The 16,723-nt window shown below is 36.2% G+C and overlaps 1 protein-coding gene across 1 annotated transcript in view; it reads right to left on the bottom strand.

Moving 5' to 3' along the window:
* LOC129774927 (centaurin-gamma-1A) overlaps positions 1–16,723 on the bottom strand; it is a 478,174-nt gene that overhangs the window by 154,466 nt on the left and 306,985 nt on the right. The gene's annotated exons all lie outside the window — the stretch shown is intronic.

The raw sequence follows: 16,723 nt of genomic DNA, 5'->3' as shown, positions 1-16,723 counted from the left end.
GCGCCATCGGGGTGGTCACCAATACCGGAGGGGTGAGCGTTACGATTTAGGTTTCATCAAGTCTGCCGTAAATAGACCCGAGTGTCTTGAGTTTTCATCGCGGAAATGCAACGAAATCGTTACAAGGACATGCATACGGACATGACGGATAATCAATATCCTTCCAAAGACACGATGATGTCATCGGTGTCCTTGTTTGCATAGCATATTATGTCGTGCTGGCGCCGGGGAGAGAAAGAGTTGGCGACCAATGACAGAGAGAGGAAGAAAAATCAAATCTCTGAAAAGTTCTGAGAAATTCGTTTTCGAGGTATGAATATAACAAATGGCGCTTCGATGCTTCGGAAGGAGCTTATGAATATTATGTTACGTATTGCACCACTCATCAGTATGCTATCTATTATTTTTGAAAAAAAATCTTGGTTCTGCTATTCGCAAAACTGCGTAGTTATAAGGGTTCCTCGTTACAGCTATTCTCGAAGAAGCTTACTCGATAAGTGGAACTTGTTTTTGTTTTCTGCACAAGTGCCGAGACATTTCAATCCAATTAACTTCTCCATTACGCTAACAAGTTCCTTAAGTACGGCTCGATGATCGCAGCTCGGAATTACATCGCTATTCTTCTCGCTCAGTCATGCTCTTTTCTTTCGCGATGCACCTTTTCCAATGGTTTAAAATTTTATCACTCACGCCATCGCATCATCGCATCTGTCGCGTGCCGGGAGCATTTTTTTGCCCCAAGGCGTCCACATCGTCCATAAAGACGAAGTAAATGAGAGAAGCGGAAAAAATGAACATAAAAATAAATTAACGTCGGTACGAATTACGCAATCCTTCCGCAGTCGCTCTCTCTCTCTCTGGGCGGCGAAAAGTCGAGGAAAACCGCATCGTGACAACCGCAACCTTTCGGCTGTTTTTTTTGCGACGTCAATCATTTATCACGATTACTGCTGCCTTAATGAATGAGCGTGAAATTTCAATAATTATCCAAAATATTTACGGTAATCGGCACGCGGATTTGTGTACTTCCCATCCGGAGGTGATGATGGGATGAACACATGTCACCATAAATTGAAGACGAGCTGCGAATCTCCCGAATAACATACAACGCACGGGGCAACGATTGATCCCTCATTAATCATAATCGGATTCCAGGGGAAACGATTGGGCCTCGCAAAACAAAGAGCATGTCAAAGAGCATTTTCCTGTCTCTGGGAAAATGCAACAACGGGGTGATGCTAATGATGTTTTCAACACCGGCGACAAAGCACTGCTGCTGCTGCTGCAATTCGGAGCCAGAATAGGGATGACGGTTGAATTGCACGGATCGCGCAGTTCGGTTGCGCTGCCAGATTCATTAATCAATTTAATTGATCATCAGATGGTGTTTAGGTGGCACGAAGAATGGCACGGCTCGGATGCTGACCCTGATAACGGAAAATGTGGTTTTCTATAGTGATTGCTTTACTGTAATATACAATCAATGCGCTTTAAATTTTGGAATTCGAAATATTTTATATATTTTTAAAATTTCCTTACGAAGTCTTATGAAAATAGGCTCTGATGAAGATGAAAATGTGGCAGCTGTATTATCTCTTTTACTTCTGACGTGCCAAAATCACGTCAATTAACAGTGCACAATGGTCCAAGAGATGCATTTGAGTGGAAATTAGCATTTAGAGCTCGAGAGTTATGCTCTAGACAAAAACTGTCCTCGACAAAGTTAGTCGAAAAATACATAATAGAGCGTTCATTTTTATGTTATCAAAAATAGGCCAAAATTGTCGATGAAATAACAAAAAAATTTAACTTTCTTACCTTTATAGATAGAGGTAAAGATAGTTTGACACTGTTGTAGTCCCAGTTATTTGTAGTATCCTTGTAGAAGTTTTTTTTCTATCTCTTGATTCAACAGATATAGTGCCTTTTTTCTAAGTTGAGTTAGGGTAATCATGAAAAAAACTGTTTTTTCGCTCTAACTTTTATATTTAAAATTTTAAATACGAACTGTCTTCGAAAGACTTTTAGAGCTTACTAATACAAACATTTTGCGTTTCACCCAAAAACTCATGATTTCCATTTCAATTTACTCAAATACAAAAAATAACTTATCTTTGAAAATCACATATTATATAGAGTGAAAGGGCCTGGCCGGGTAAGGGAGTAAAAAGTGCCCCCAAACCAAATTACTAGCTGTATGGCAAATATTGTAAAGGATATTAAATAAGAAATTTTGGTGGTTTATTTGAACCCCTATGTGGTTTGACGTAGGATCTATAGTGAAAAACGTACTTTTTCGTTTATTTCACGCCATCCTCAAAAGATCCGAGATAACAATTTGAAAAAAAATACTGAATGTGCATCTTACTATGGTGTATCAAAAAAAAAATTTCATCAAAAATTTTAGTACTAAAAAATATTGAAATCTTGAAATTTTTTTTTTTGGGATTTAGAGATTCAGTACTACTCTAATTCATATTTTAATGTGTTTCTACGGCTTTTCTAGATATGTGTGATTTTTTTCAGTGTTGCGCGGTATCAAAAAATATTTTTTTTATATTTCCAAAGAGTGGTTAGGTAAGGGAGTAAAAAGTGCCCCCAAACCAAATCACTAGCTGTATGGCAAATATTGTAAAGGATATTAAATAAGAAATTTTGGTGGTTTATTTGAACCCCTATGTGTTTGACGTAGGATCTATAGTGAAAAACGAACTTTTTCGTTTATTTCACGCCATCCTCAATAGATCCGAGATAAAAATTTGAAAAAAATACTGAATGTGCATCTTACCACGGTGTATCAAGAAAAATTATCAAAAAAATATTTCATCAAATATTTTAGTACTAAAAAATATATTTAAATCTTGAAATTTTTTTTTTTGGGATTTAGAGATTCAGTACTACTCTAATTCAAATTTAAATGTGCTCTTGCGGCTTTCCTAAATTGATAAATATCTTCAAGCTGTTTTTTTTTTCAAATATCTAATAATAAAAATAAAATAATAAAAAAAATAATACACAGTACAAAAAAATGTTACAGATTTTCTGGCATTTCGAAATTTTGAAAAAAAAATATAACTTTGAGACCACAAATCCGATTTGTTTATTTTATTTTAATCTTTCAATTGAAAACCACGAATACAATAAAATAATCGATTTCAAAAAAAATAAAAATAATAATGCAGACGATGAAGAAAATTATTTTTGTGTCACACAATGCTCCTAAAAATTCAGGAAAAATTACGCCACATGTAGCTGTTTTTTTTAAAATATCTAATAATAAAAATAAAATAATAAAAAAATAATACACAGTACAAAAAAATGTTATAGATTTTCTGGCATTTCGAAATTTTGAAAAAAAAATATAACTTTGAGACCACAAATCCGATTGGTTTTTTTTCATTTTAATCTTTCAATTGAAAACCACGAATACAATAAAATAATCGATTTCAAGAAAATAAAATAATAATGCAGACGATGAAGAAAATTATTTTTGTGTCACACAATGCTCTTAAAAATTCAGGAAAAATTAAGCCACATGTAGAAAAAAGACACGAACGCATTTAAATAAAAATTTGAGCAGGAGTGGGTCTCAAAGTTATATTTTTTTTTCAAAATTTCGAAATGCCAGAAAATCTATAACATTTTTTTGTACTGTGTATTTTTTTAATTTTATTTTTATTATTAGATATTTGAAAAAAAAACCATTTTGAAGATATTTATCAATCTAGAAAAGCCGTAAGAGCACATTTAAATATGAATTAGAGAAGTACTGAATCTCTAAATCCCAAAAAAAAAAATTTCAGAATTTAAATATTTTTTTAGTACTAAAATTTTTGATGAAATTTTTTTTGATATTTTTTCTTGATACACCGTGGTAAGATGTACATTCGTTCGTTCGTTTTTCACTATAGATCCTACGTCAAACCACATAGGGGTTCAAATAAATCACCAAAATTTCTTATTTAATATCCTTTACAATATTTGCTATACAGCTAGTGATTTGGTTTGGGGGCACTTTTTACTCCCTTAGCTAACCACCCTTTGGATATAAAAAATAATATTTTAGATACCGCGCAACACTGAAAAAAATCTCAAACAAATCACACATATCTAGAAAAGCCGCAGAAACACATTTAAATATGAATTAGAGTAGTACTGAATCTCTAAATCTCAAAAAAAAAATTTCAAAATTTCAATATTTTTTTTGGTATTAAAATTGTTGATGAAATTTTTTTTTGATAATTTTTCTTGATACACCGTAGTAAGATACACATTCAGTATTTTTTTCAAATTTTTATCTCGGATCTTTTGAGGATGGCGTGAAATAAACGAAAAAGTACGTTTTTCACTATAGATCCCTCGTCAAACACATAGGGGTTCTAAACAAACCACCAAAATTTCTTATTTAATATCCTTTACAATATTTGCCATACAGCTAGTGATTTGGTTTGGGGGCACTTTTTACTCCCTTACCCGGTCAGGCCCTTTGTTCTTTCAAATTCCATCAACAAACATTTTTCATATTTGCTCCAGAAAGCACGGCAAGCAATTGGTTTCTTTTTGAGGTTTCTTTTTGGGAAGAAATATCAATAACTTTGAGTGAAGTTGAGATATTGACGAGTTCTGCATCGCAAAATGTTTGTATTAGTATGTACTTAAAGTCTTTAGAAGACAGTTTGTATGTGAAATCTGAAATTCAAAAGTTAGAGCAAAAAACATTTCTTTTTCATGGTGAAAAAAAAAAGATCCGAGATAAAAATTTTAAAAAAATACTGAATGTGTATCTTACTACGGTGTATCAAGAAAAATTATCAAAAAAAAATTTCATCAACAATTTTAATACCAAAAAAAATATTGAAATTTTGAAAATTTTTTTTTGAGATTTAGAGATTCAGTACTACTCTAATTCATATTTAAATGCGTTTCTGCGGCTTTTCTAGATATGTGTGATTTGTTTGAGATTTTTTTCAGTGTTGCGCGGTATCTAAAATATTATTTTTTATATCCAAAGGGTGGTTAGCTAAGGGAGTAAAAAGTGCCCCCAAACCAAATCACTAGCTGTATAGCAAATATTGTAAAGGATATTAAATAAGAAATTTTGGTGGTTTATTTGAACCCCTATGTGGTTTGACGTAGGATCTATAGTGAAAAACGAACGAACGAATGTACATCTTACCACGGTGTATCAAGAAAAATTATCAAAAAAAAATTTCATCAAAAATTTTAGTACTAAAAAAATATTTTAATTCTGAAAAAAAAATTTTTGGGATTTAGAGATTCAGTACTTCTCTAATTCATATTTAAATGTGCTCTTACGGCTTCCTTAAACGCAACCTAGAAAAAATCGCTATATCGATTATTTCAAGAGATAGAGAAAAAAACTTTCACATAACTGGGACTACAACATTGTCAAACTATGTTTACATCTATCCATAAAGATAAGAAAGTTATATTTTGTATTTCATTCACAATTTTGGTCACCCTATTTTCGATAACATGAAACTTTGTTTTTTTTGTTGAAACAGTTTTTGTCTAGACAGTTATTCTGTCGAACTCTAAATGCTAATTTCCACTTGAATGCATCTCCTGGACCATTATCTAGTGTGGACACAGTGGAGTGAAATTCGTGATTTTTATTAATGTACTAAAAAGAATAAAAGCGGAAGTAAGATGGATGACAGTTATAATGTTTTACAACTTCATCCACCACCAAGTTTTGTCATCTTTGAAACAAAAACAATATAATCGTAGCAGCACACAGTGATAGACATTCGTTTAGCCGTACTTGAAAAAAAAACTTAAAACACTTACAAAACAATTAGGAATGTTCTTTTTATCGGTACACTTATTTGCTGTAGTGATAGTATATTTAAGTCACTTTTATTGAAAGGACGTGCGTAACAATCACACACACACACACACACACACACACACACACACACACACACACACACACACACACACACACACACACAAGGCGGCATCGGTGGATATAAACATTCAAACGTTGTTTTTTCCCGAGACATACGTTTAGCCGCAGGGCATAAAAATCATGTTTTCGCATAATCACCAAGCCTTTATTTGTGTTTTTCGAAAAAATACTTGGGAATGTTCAATTTACAAGATAAATATTAGATGTGCAACGTAAGAAGTTGGTCAGATTAGTGATTTACGTAGAATTTAAAGGAATGGCGAAAGGTATTCTATTGACGGAAGAGGGGCGGAAAATAATAAAGATATTCAGTGAACAAAAGTTTTCTAATCGCTCGATCGTAACAAAAATTGGTCTATCTGAGAAAGTGACACGGAATTTCTTTAAATAGTGCCATAAATATGGGATATAACGACCAACAAATGGGAACACCAAAGTTACTTTGCGTCTTAAAGGTTGAATAAGACACGAAGCAACCAGCAAACGATGTCCTGCTCATACATTAAGGCAGAATCGGCTGTTCCAATAACGAAGAGGCATATTGCGCGCATCTTGAATGAGTCACCAAACATCATGTGGAAAAAACCTCAAGGGAAGCCGAAACTGACCGCCACCCATAAGCAGAACCATCTCATTTTCGCCCGGAAATACATGAAATGGAAACTTGAATGGAGAAAAAAAAATCATGTTTCTCCGTTGCATGGAATACATGTTTGATACAGAGAATATAACAAAATAAAGACAGCTCAAATCGGACCATTCCTTCCTCTGGTTTAGGGCACACCAACACATTTGGCCTTCCATTTTTGTTTATATAGATAGAAGATATAGGAATGCGTTATTCCGTCTGAAAATCCTTTTCCACTTTCGAACAAAAATCAATTTCGTTAGCGCCAACATCAAATGGACTAACAACTCTTAGCTAATTGTAGAACATATGGGAATTCAATTTTCCGAATTTTCCGATTTTTCTCTCCGCTATATTAATCTACGGGAAGAGACGAATACAACGAAATTTAGATGTCTCAAATTGAACCATTCCTTCACCGGGTTTTGCTCTTACCAACACATTTGGCCTTCCAATTTTTTTTTTAGATATAAGATATGGAAATGCGTTATTTCGCCTGAAAATTCATTTCCACTTACGAACAAAGATCAATTTCGATAGCGCAAATATTGAATGGACTAACAACGCTTATTATGATGTGATTTTCGAACATGCGGGAATTAAATTTTCCGAATTTTCCGACCTTCCTTCAGGATTTTCCGAAAAAAATTCGATTTTCTCTACACTATATTGATCTACGGGAAGAGACGAATACAACAAAATACAGGAGGCTGAAATCGGACCATCCCTTCTTCGGATTTTCCGCTTACCAACAGATTTTGCCTTACATTTTTATTTAAACAACCATCCCATGTCAAACCGATATAGTGATTCTCAGATTTTCGTGGCGAGTGGAAATATTGTTCTTTGTCTCATACCATTAGACCCGCATTTTTTTTATTTTTTTGTTATGGTGACCATTTCCATTTTAGGGTGGGAAGGCTATATTATTTCATATTTTTTTTGAAAGCTGAACTTGTTTTTGCATAACATATCTCGAAACCAGAGAGGCGTTTTTTTGTTTTTAAGTAATTATTTTTCAAAGTTTACCGTAATTATTTCGTAATTATTCATTGTATTTATTATTTATAGTTTTCATGGTCTCGGGACCAAAGGCACTATATTTTTTATATTATTTTTAGAAAGCTGAAAATTTTTTACACAACATATTTCGAAACCAGAAAGCATTTTTTTTCGTATTTAGGTTATGATTGTCCAAAGTTACCCGATGGTCCAAAAACCATTTTCCCTTTTTTCCCAACAATGACTTTTTTCAAAAATTTATTACTTTTGAACTACTGGACCGATTCAGATGATCGACATATCAAATTAAAGCCTAATAACTAGCCTTTTATGAATAAATAACACATTTGCCAATTAATTGGATTATAGTCACATACATCCAGTCTAGTCGCAGAAAAATATTGTAGGAAAACTGAGAACATGTTAACTTTGAAAAATCATAACTCAAAAACGAAAAAAACGCCTCCCTGGTTTCGAGATATGTTATGTGAAAAATCCTCAGCTTTCCAGAAAAAATATAAAAAATATAGTGCCTTTGGTCCAGAGACCATGAAAACTATAAAAACAAATACAATCAGTAATAACGAAAACATCATTCAAATTTTCTGCAACTGTAGTATTTTTCCAAAAGGACCAGCTAATTGGCTTCAATTTAATATGTCGAACATCTGAATTGGTCCAGTGGTTCGAAAGTTATGAATTTTAGAAAAAAGTAATTTTTGGCAAAAATGCGAAAAAATTGATTTTCTGAACCACCCGAAAATGGAAATGGTCACCCTAACAAAAAAATAAATAAAATACGGTTTGACAAAAATCTGCGAACCTCTATATCGGTTTGGCATGGAATGGCTGTATAAACATATTTAAATCTGAGACTTTATATGATCTAGTCCGCCCTGTACTTTTTATATCCCATTCGTGTATTCATTTTAGGCTCATTAGTATTTTGGCTGTTACAGAGCTGGATTTCAATGGTGTACATGTTAGATGTTTTATCGTATTTATCGCTCGATTTTGTCAGTATTGATCAGCTGGATTCGGTTATCTTGAATTGATGAATAAAAGTTACGACAATTGAGCTCACCAGATAGAAAAAAAAAACAACTCAATGACATGGTTTCAAATTATTCTAGAGGTCCTAGAAATTTTTGACCGAAACACGATGGTTTTTATTAACTTAAAAACTTGCTTATTTCATTCAAAAAGTGAAATAAAATATCGAATGGATACATGGTGTTATGATTTCGATAAGTGATGTACAAATTTTAATCAATCAGTATAGTTTTCACAATAACCAAATATCACACAATCACAGAGACAACAATTTCCTAATACCAAAATTCTATACATGATGTTCTTCCTTCCTTTCGATGAAATTAAAATTTAATATCCGCGTAATTTCCCAGCATCCTTACCTCACCAACCACGCGCTGTTTCTATAACTTAATTGCACGATTATGATTACTATCAACAAATTCAAATTCGAGCCGTGGCTCGTTGATAATAATAATAGTAATAGGTATGCATTTGAATGTGTTTTCACCGTCATCATCAAGCTAGTGGTGCATCCCCCTGTCAAACTAGGGACGGACGGACAACCCTTTTCCCCAGGGATGCCTCGCTACCTACAGATGATGATATCAGTATCAATAGCCGCGCGCGGTATCAGTGCCGCTAGCCGGGAGTGTTTCAATTAATTTGATTTGCACGATACCCGCTGATGTGTGAGATTCACAGTTGCATAGCGTTCGGGCTCAACTCATTACAATATGTTGAGGAAGGGTTCATGTAATTCGCGCTCTGTGTGTGTGTTTTTTTTTCTATTTTTTTCGAATCCCATTCAATGCGCACCCTTCCAATGGAACCGCGTAAGTCCTGTGCGGATAAAAACAACACAATCGCGCTGGATAAATGACGCGTCGTGCAGCGCTATTGACACGTGCCCATCATCGCGTATAACAAAACCGGACCATTGAAGGACTCTCCTGTTGCATCCCAAGAGGTCCTCTCGAGAGAACACCAAGTGCGCGCACAAAACACAGTTGGACACAGACCGATCGATTCCCTAGAAAACATCTGCGCGCTTATCGGAACGTGAGCACTTTACCGGCCCGATGCGATGTTGTGTTTGGGAAATGCAGTTGCATTTCTCTTTTAGAGCATCGGTTCAAGTGGCCGCAATTGCTTTCGAGTGATGGTTTCGCCTCGGCCAGGCTCACCTCCGGGGCCTGTTGAGATGAGAGGAAAATGCGCTGACGTTATTCAGCAGTAATTGTGTTTGACGAGACCTTCGACGTCTCGCTGGGTAGTCGAGTAGCCTCGAGAGTAGATCACCACCAACTGTGGGCGCAAATTAAACGTGTGCATGGAAAGAGAGAGAACTTTCGGACGCTTTCGGTTTTTCGAGCGGGGTGATCCCCTGTTACAAATAACTCTTACCTGAACGTTATTATCGACTAATGGCAGTATGACTTAGGAAGAATCCATTGTCGGCGGAAGGCATCCGCACAGAATGTTCCTAACCAGCAATTGGAAGAAACATCTTAAGAATAAGAGGGTCCTAAAACTCTTCCTGTTACTGTGATAAAGGGTGTGTCACATCAAATTGCATCACGGAAAAAACGCTGTAGAAATTTAAATTTTAGGAATTATATCTTCAGCTTTCGCTTATAATCAGATAAGAGTGTACAGATCACGTTGGCCATGCTTCACTGTCAATTTTTCGTAAATTTGGAAAAATGTCGTCGAACGAAAAAGAGCGTCGTGAATTAATCCTGTGCACTCATTTCGAGAATCCGGAGTTGTCACATCGGGACATCGGTAAGATGCTGGGAATCGTTCAATCCACGGTCAGCAGAGTACTAAAACGATACTTCGAGAACCTAACCATCGACCGGAAGGTGAAGAACGGCAAAAATGGATGCTCCGTCAGTGAAAAAGATCACAAGCGCGTAGTTAAGCAGTTTAGACGTGATCCGAGAAGTTCGGTCCGGGATGTCGCCAATAAGCTGAATTTGTCAAGTTCATTCGTCCAGCGGACCAAGCAGCGGGAGGACCTGCGTACATACAAGGTTCAGAAGGCTTCTAACCGCGACGAAAGGCAAAACATGGTGGGGAAGACGCGAGCCCGGAAGCTGTACACCGAAATGCTGACGAAGCCGCATTGCCTGGTAATGGACGACAAAACCTACGTCAAAGCGGACTTTCGTCAGCTGCCGGGCCTGTTGTTCTTCTCCGCAGAGGACAAATTCAGCGTTCCGGAGGAGATTCGCAAGCAGAAACTATCCAAGTTTGCCAAAAAGTACATGGTGTGGCAAGCGATCTGCTCTTGCGGAAAGCGGAGCGCCCCCTTCGTGATGACCGGCACGGTAAGCGGGCAGGTTTACCTTAAGGAGTGCCTACAGAAGCGCTTACTACCACTATTGAAGCAGCACAAGGGCCCGACCATCTTCTGGCCGGATCTCGCTTCGTGCCACTATTCAAAGGACGTGTTGGAGTGGTACGAAGCCAACGGGGTCACCTTCGTGCCAAAGGAAATGAACCCGCCCAACGCGCCGGAGCTCCGCCCAATAGAGAAATATTGGGCGATTATGAAGCAGGACCTCCGGAAGAACCCAAAAGTTGTCAAATCGGAGGCGGACTTCAAGAGAAAATGGATTTCTGTTCAAAAAAAAACTACAACCTGACGTTGTACAGAACCTTATGGACGGGGTAAAGAGGAAGGTGCGAGCATACGGGCTTGGGCTCGAAGTATGAATAAAAAGAAAATGCCAAAAGTTGTTTAATAGTTTTTATTTTACTGTCTAAAATTTTCAAAAGGATCGGTCTACTGGGCGAATTTCTACAGCGTTTTTTTCCGTGATGCAATTTGATATGACACACCCTTTAACCAAAATAAAAAAAAAAATTAAAAAGTGGATCTTTCAAGAAGAAAAACAAAAACGTTTTAATTGCTACTTGCTAGGACTAGAGGGTGCAAACAAAAACATCTACAAAATAAGACCTATTGAATTTTGTAATATTCTCAACCCAAATAGTCCAATTCATAATCTTTCAACTTTACCATTGAACCAATCTAGACACAATCGACTGTTATTCGAATACTAGCGATGAATTAATGAAATTTGGAACGAGAATATCTATTACGCGATTTGATATTAGACGTCATATCTCTGCCCTAGACCTCGTATCTATCACGACTCACGAATTTTTGTAAACTAAATTTTATATTCAAAATAATGTCCTCGTGTTTTTTTGCTTGATCAACATTCTTCATGAAATCAACATCCGTTCAGGTAAAATCAAATCATTTGAAGATCAGAATTGTGTTTATTTGTTTGTATAATTCTCAATGTAGAGTTTTAGCCACTTGATTACGATGAAATTTTTGAAGAAATTTGAGCTCTTCTGGCACTAGTCGTGCTGCGACTTTTCCCATGCCCAAAACATCAATCAAAATATACCGAACGGTCTCGTGAGAGATATTTAATTCACGGGCTAGCTCTTTCAAACTTAAATGGCGATTTTTGAGCACCACTCCTTTTATTTTATCGGTGTTTTCATCAGTTCAAGAGGTGGGTCGCCCTTGATGTGACAAACCATTCATCTCTTCTCTGTCGTCACTGAATGCTTTCTACCATTCATAATTCGTATTTTCAACATAGTTGAGTCACCAAATGTCATTAGAAACAACTGATTCCAATACTTATATTGCTTTCAAAATAGTCATTCCTCGAATAATATAGTTTTACCAACGAAATCCGGAACCGACATTAATTATCGACGTGACGGCTTTTTTATGTCTTCTTTTGATTAAAAAATGTAGCTTTATTAGGAAATAGAAAAAACAAAACCGCAGCACTGTCATATGAATACGGTAATTGCTCGATTTTATCAAACCGCAAAACTATTCGATTTGAAAAAAAGGCAAAACATATTTGACATGTCCCTGATGAAAGTTTATTCACGATTCAGCAGTCATCCAGCTAGCGACCAGTCGGCAGCGAGGCTTCCAAATGGTCTTTCCCAAGGCCGAGAGTTTGGGTTAGGTATTTCAAATTGATCTTTTCAGAAGCTAGAGACGAGTTAGCAAAAAAATTTGATTGTTTTAAGTTCAGGCTTTTATAATTCAAAACTCACTTACTAACTCTTTTTGACAAAACAAGCAAGCTGCGCGGGCTCTTATACTCGAGCGAGAGAATATGATTTCGTATACAAATGTATGCACCAATGTGTATACCGCTAGGTGTTTTTCTAACCCGTACTAAGAAACCACCCAAGTGAGTTGCGGGAGCTGTTGTACTCGAGCGAGAAATAACTGATAAAACTGAGCTCACCACGTTTAGGTCAAAGTCAGTAGCGGCAAGAGGTCGACGGAGGCTGCGGCGTATTTTTTCCAAAGATATTAAAAATTAACATGCAATAAATATCTCTCGAAAATGACCTACGTCAACTATACGAATCCGAGAATGACCTACGTCTACTTTACGGTCATTCTCGGACACAACCTCGAGACTCGATGTTGTGGTTGAAAGGATTGGTTAATTGAATAATTTTTTATCTAAATAGTTTTTCAATATCCCTTAGAAAAATTACATCTGCGCTTCTAAAAACATCATTCTCAAAGAAATATTCCACGAATTATACTTTGCGGCACCTTTCGCAGAACGCTAACAGAAAATCAGAACTGAGTCGGTTGTGGCGATACCATCCGCAGTGGAACAAATGTTTATATTCAGTTTTCAATTGAAGAACGCAACTTCAACAAATTGAACAAAACACCTTCTTCACATCCGACTCAAAACGTCCTTCACTTTGACGCCACTTTTGACCCGGAAACAATGCTAGAATTCGCGGAAACCGCATGATGGATCGGAAAAAGTAACCACTAAACTCGAACACACTCTTAAATTTACGCAAGCTCACTCCTAGCGAAAAGAATCATAAAAAGATATGAAGAAAACAAAGTTCTCTGAAGTTCAGACATTCGTATATTCACTAGAGAGGACTTGTTGTAGACATTTTAGTGTTGTGGTTTGTAATATTGTACGGCCTTGATACAAAACTTCAAACGCGTGTTTCTCGTTTACTGCAAATGTTATATGTAAATGAATAAAAATGAATAAATCATACATAAATCGTTGTACATGTCTCAATCGCATGAACGAATACGAAAATATAATTTTTTAATTTCAATATTCTTAAAAAAGTTTAAATCGTCATGAAAAACCTTCTAAAATTTTTTTTTTCAAACGGCCGTCATTTTGTTAAAAATATTTTTTTACTACTCCGAGGATCATACAACAGCGACATTTCACCACCTTGTAATTGTTCTTATCATGAATTTTCCGTCTTAGTCCTTGTTGAATTGTTAAAATCTAAAGAAACAAATAATGAAATATTTTTTATTTTTTATTAATCCGTTTATTTTTACAGGCTCAGTTACATAAGTTTAAAGGAGCCAAACTCTTAACTATATTTCAACTAGCATATATCAACATGTTGTTTCCTTAATTCTATGGTTAAATGAAATAATGGATAGTAAAAATATTGTTTGCCTTTACACTAGGATACCCCAGTTAAAACTTGGTGTTGTTTGAGCGCTGAATAGAATGAAGAGAGAAAAAGAGAGAGAGCAAAGGAGGGGGAGCTAGAGAAAGAGAGAGGGAGAGAGAGAGAGAAAAAGAGAGAGAAAGAGAGAGGGAGAGAGAGAGAAAAAGAGAGAGAAAGAGAGAGGGAGAGAGAGAGAAAAAGAGAGAGAAAGAGAGAGGGAGAGAGAGAGAAAAAGAGAGAGAAAGAGTGAAAGAAAGAGAGAGAAAAAAGAGAGAAGGGTGGTGGGGGGGAAGAGAGAGGGGGGGAAGAGATAGAGAGAGAAAGAGAAAGAGAGAGAGAATGGGAGAGAGGGAGAGAAAGAGAGAGAGAGGGGGAGAGAGAGAGAGAAAAAGAGAGAGAGAAAAAGAGAGAGAGAAAGAGAAAGAGAGAGAGAATGGGAGAGAGGTAGAGAAAGAGTGAGAGAGAAAGAGAAAGAGAGAGAGAATGGGAGAGAGGTAGAGAAAGCTCTACCAAGTAGAGAATGGGAGAGAGGTAGAGAGAGAGCGAAAGAGAGAGAGAGAGAGAGCGAAAGAGAGAGAAAGAGAGAGAGAGAGAGAGAGAGAGAGAGAGAGTGAGAGAGAGCGAAAGAGAGAGAGAGAGAGAGAGAGAGAGAGAGAGAGAGAGAAGAGAGAGAGAGAGAGAGAGAGAGAGAGAGAGAGAAAGAGAGAGAGAGAAAGAGAGAGAGAGAAAGAGAGAGAGAGAAAGAGAGAGAGAGAGAGAGAGAGAGAGATAGGGAAAGATATATAAAGAAAGGGAGATAGGGAAAGATATATAAAGAAAGGGAGATAGAGAAAAAGAGAGAGAGAGAGTTTTATCCTTTGCGGTCGTTTATCTGCTCTCAGCCACCACAGCAAGGAATCATACTAAATACTAATAATAGTTTAATTTACATTTTTTCTAAACGAATTTTTATATCTAGTGAGCTATTTAACGAATATATACGGAGTTTCTATGATTAATAGCTAACGGTACTCGGTATAAACAAAACGTTATTGGCGTGGAAAGACAAAAGGATCTTTTTCCAAGGGAAAATAATTTCGACCGCAAAGGTTTATTTTTTTTAATATCATGATAATAATAATTATCATTTCAAACCTTTGCAGTTCATTCGATTAAAATCAAAGAAACCTACCTATTTTATTCGTTACATTGTTTACTTGTTTCATTATTTCATGCACCTCCTGGACCATTGTGCATTGTGCACAGTCTTTACACTCACAACGTTTCACTGCAATTTCAGATGGCGCGACCAACTCATGATGATGCTACATGAAATTCGTCAAAAAAAAAGTTTATAATAAATGTTGCGTTAAAGTCTGAGAGCTAACGGAGCTTCCAACATTTCTTTCAACGCATCTGAAAATAAGACATGGGTATATGAGTACGGCACGTAATTCGGACAATCGCTCGAAGTAGCTGGAATAAGTAATGATCGATGGCCAATGTCGGATGGCTGATCTGAAAGGTTCAGTTTTCATTTTGGTGTTAAAAAATTTAGTGAATCAGTATAAGCGTTGACGATAGCTTTCCAAAAATTTTGAAATCCCAGAGTTCTCGAGGTGCATCTGAACCGCTAGAGGACGCTTGAGTCAGTTGAAGTAAAATTATTCGTTGTCATTTAAGATGTGATTGATGTTGGGTATGCGAGCTTTAATGTCGTAGTTTTGACGTTATATCCTATTTCCCGATGCTCTGAAAAACTAACCATAACATAAAAAATACCATATGGCTTTTCTTTCGAACCAAACTATATTTCAAATACACAATGAAAGTTTGATCAGGCAACAAAATTAAAGGTACCAGACCTATCGAATTATCTTTGCTGACCACAAGCTTTCCAAAAATGTCCAACAGTTGAACCTTCGATTTTTGATACTTTGATACTTTGTTCCGATTCTAGATTCAATTTTCATATTCATACTCCCAATTCCAGATTAAGATCCTAAATAGATTCAGATCCGGGTGAATGCTGATGACTTATCCATCTTAACAGCAAATCAATGTACCAAAACGATCCAAGAAGCAAATCCAAGTTGGATTTATAGGCTAATTGGACTTAGTTTAAACGGATTTTTTCTTCTCTAAATCGAAAAAGAATTTTAAAGAAGTGTATAAATTATTTCCCTCATATTTCCACAAGGTGTATTCTAAAAGTTGTAAGCAAGACAGACACTGAATGAAGTGATTTTCACATCCATCAGGTCATAAAGATAATCATATCTTTTGAAAAAATATCCAAGGAAAAGTTTGAACGAAAAAAGTTTTTGGAAAATTTTATGAAGCACTCCATATAAAGTGTAGCCGGTGGCAAATATGAGGTCGTTAATAATATCATGTTCTGCCCTTTCGACATGAACCCACCTGTGACCAATTATCGATAATTACCCTAACATGTGCTTGCCGCTGCCGGTTGTTGTGGATGTGGGGTAGTTTATCCGTTAACTAAATGATACTGATCCATGGATCGCATTTTAATTATTTCTCCGTTGCTGATCGACTGCACGCGACAGCACAACTTGACAACAGCACGTTATGCTGCATACCAAACATTAGTGAAACAACAACTTTCA

The sequence above is a fragment of the Toxorhynchites rutilus genome, chromosome 3 (genome assembly GCF_029784135.1).
Source record: "Toxorhynchites rutilus septentrionalis strain SRP chromosome 3, ASM2978413v1, whole genome shotgun sequence".
In the NCBI taxonomy this organism is placed as follows: Eukaryota; Metazoa; Arthropoda; class Insecta; order Diptera; family Culicidae; genus Toxorhynchites; species Toxorhynchites rutilus.
This window is presented reverse-complemented; position numbering and strand designations above follow the sequence as displayed.